The sequence below is a fragment of the Dipodomys ordii genome, unplaced genomic scaffold (assembly GCF_000151885.1).
Source record: "Dipodomys ordii isolate 6190 unplaced genomic scaffold, Dord_2.0 Scaffold38, whole genome shotgun sequence".
Classification (NCBI taxonomy): domain Eukaryota; kingdom Metazoa; phylum Chordata; class Mammalia; order Rodentia; family Heteromyidae; genus Dipodomys; species Dipodomys ordii.
Genome location: NW_012267254.1, coordinates 3,903,143 through 3,906,226, shown reverse-complemented (window position 1 = coordinate 3,906,226; position 3,084 = coordinate 3,903,143). Strand labels below are relative to the sequence as shown.

General features: G+C 49.1%; 1 pseudogene; it reads left to right on the top strand.

Moving 5' to 3' along the window:
• Nucleotides 1-984: 984 nt before the first annotated feature.
• On the top strand, nt 985-2,576 carry LOC105986924 (annotated as a pseudogene).
• The last annotated feature ends 508 nt before the right edge of the window (nt 2,577-3,084 follow it).

Genomic DNA, 3,084 nt, shown 5'->3' with positions numbered 1-3,084 from the left:
TGTGTTTTTTTTTTTTAAAGAAAACCCACAACTGGCAGGGTGAAAAGTCACTCTGGTAAGTCAACCAGCCTTTGAGGATAGTATCTCATTTGAAGATTGAAGCCTGCCTTACAGAAGTAAAGTGAAAGCATTTTTAAAAAGAAAAAGCAGGGCTGGGCTCTGGTGGCCCACCTCTATCATCTCAGTTACTCAGGAGGCTGAAATGTGAGGATCGTGGTTCAAAGCCATCCCAGGCAGAAAAGTCCCCAGGAGACTCTTATCTCCAATAAACCACTCAAAATCCTGAAGTGGAGCCATGGGCTCAAAGTGGTAGAGTGCAAGAGAGCTCAGGGACAGTGCCTAGGCCCTGAGTTCAAGTCATTCAACTGAAAAAAAAAGGAAAAAGAAAAGAAAACAGAAAAATTATTTCTGGGCATTCTCAGAAATCTAGACAGCAATCAGATCTTGGGAGTTTGCAGCTGAGTATATTTTAGCCAGGAATTCTTTTTTTTGGGGGGGGGGTCTGGGCTTGGGCACTATCCCTGCTCTCTTCAGCTCAAGGCGAGCACTCTACCGCTTGAGCCACAGCACCACTTCTGGTTTTCTAGTGGTTTATTGGAGATAGGAGTCTCACCGAGTTTCTTGCTCTGGCTGGTTTTGAAGTGTGATCCTCAGATCTCAGCCTCCTGAGTAGCTAGGATTATAGGCGTGAGCCACCGGCGCCCGGCTTGCAGCCAGGAATTCTGACCATTCTGGTATCCAGAACTCACATTGAGTAGTCTTGACAATTCCTACCATGGAAAAATTTGTACATTTCAACAAATATATTGCTGACCTGGAATCCCAAGGTGCCCATGAGATGGATTAGCCAAGGTAATCCCTCCTCCAGGAGTGGACAGCCAGACAGTCCTATGAAAGTATCTATGACATCATAATTGCCACTCCTCTGGAAGAGGGAGTGGGGGAGGGGCAGGTGTGTTTACTCTATACCACAAGAAGAAAACCATGTACTCCCATCTGGCAAAATATCGGAACCCATCACACCTGAATTTTGAAGAGTTGGAGCGAAAATACTGGAAGAATCGCAGGTATGGCTCACCACCGACTTACCTAATGGGATGTCAGTGGCTCCCTGTGAATTTTTTTTTTTTTTTGATTGCTGTGGTTTTGTTCCCTTGTTGTCGGGCATGGGTCAGGGCCTGGGCGCTGTTCCTGAGCTCTTTTTGCTTACGGCTAGCACTCTCCCACTTTCAGCCACAGTACCACTTCTGGTTTTCTGGTGGTTAATTGGAGATGAGTCTCACAAACTTTCCTGCCCTGGCTGGTTTTGAACCATGATCCTCAGATCTCAACTTCTTGAATAGCTAAGGTTACAGGGCGTGAGCCACCGGCGCCTAACGAATGTGGCTCCCTGTTTGATGCAAGCCTGAAGGAGTGGAACCTTGGTCACTTGGGGACCACCCAGGACCTGAGCAAGAGAAGTATAGGGTCGTGATCAAGGGGTGGACACGCCATACCTATACATCAGCATGTGGAAGACCACCTTCCCTTGACACATGGAAGACATGGACTTTTACAGTATCAACTAGGTGCACTTCGGGGCCTTCTCAAACCTGATACTCTGTGACCCTGATCATAGCCAGAGATCATGATCAGAGCGCCTGGTGCGGGAGCTCTTTCCTGGCCATGCCCGAAGCTGAGAGGTCTTCCTCCGGTACAAGCTGGCCCTGATCTCTCCTCGCATGCTCCAGGAGAATGGCATCCTCTGTGGTTGCATGACCCAGGAGGCTGGAGAGTTCCCAGTCACCTTTCCCTAAGGGTAGCACGCTGGCTTCAACCATGGCTTGGCTACAATGGCATCAAGGCCATCAACATTGTCACCCTGCAGCACCTCGATTATGGCAAAGCAGCCTCACAGTGCAGTGGTGGGGAGGCCAGCATCAGCTATCTCCATGGAAACCTGAACGCACAGCCTGAACGATGTCAGAGGTGGAAACACCTGCCTTACTGGGGTGCTAGTGAACCACATGGAGCCTATGGGGCATGCCAGGCGGGAGCCGATGCCCAGAGCGGTGCTGACACCCAGGTCAGAGCTGACACAAAACAGGTAAGTATCTGCTTATAAGAGACCTACAGAACTTGAACTCCTCTACATGTGTGTGTGTGGGGGAGGGGCAGTAGCACTGGCCAGGATGCTCTGGTGTACCAGTCAGAATGGTTCCACAGCCCAGGATAGCTGTTGGTGGCAGTTCACAAGAGCCCTTCCATGCTCCTTCTCCCACTTTGGTTGTGTCCCCTTTCTGGCACTAGTGCTCTTGGAAATCATAAGCGATAGGAGTTCTCTCTGCAAGATGCCTACCAAAAGGCACCTGGGAGCCCAGCCCAGCCCCTTCCTCCAGAAGAAGGTTTGCCATAAATGTTGAACCTTTGAGCCCTGTTGGCAGCATTATGCTGAGGTTTCTCAGCGCCCTGTGCCATCATCTTTAAACCTTTGCACCAACCCTTACTTTGCATCTGCTAGGGTGGCTATCCCAGGAAGCAGCATGCTGAATCTCCGTGGCTGCACCGGGCTGGCTGTTCCTGATGTGGCAGAGTAATCCAGGCAATATTGACTCACGCCTGTAATCCTAGCTACTCAGGAGGCTGATATTTGAGGATCTCAGTTCAAAGCCAGACTCTTATCTCCAGTGAAGCAACAGAAAAGTGGAAGTGGAGCTGTGGCTCAAAGTGGTAGAGTGCTAACCTTGAGTTTTTACTAAAGGCTTAGGGACAGTGCCCAGGCCCCAAATTCAAGCCCTATCACTGACAAAAAAAAAAAGGACAGATGTACCTCTGTGTTCTGAGATACTTACCATCTATACGTGTTTCTAACTGAGCACAGAACAGATAGTGATTATATTGCCAATATGGCTGTCCTCTGACGTTAACCCCCAGATTGGAGTACAATTCTCACCGCTATTACCCAAGGGTACTTTTTTTCCTTCTGGGAACTAATTTATCTTTGGGGTTACCCAATGCTTTCTCACACTGACACTCTGCTTCACAGTGACCATGGACGTGGACCTCCTATGCCATGATGCCACAGGAAGTTGTAGTTCTCCTCTA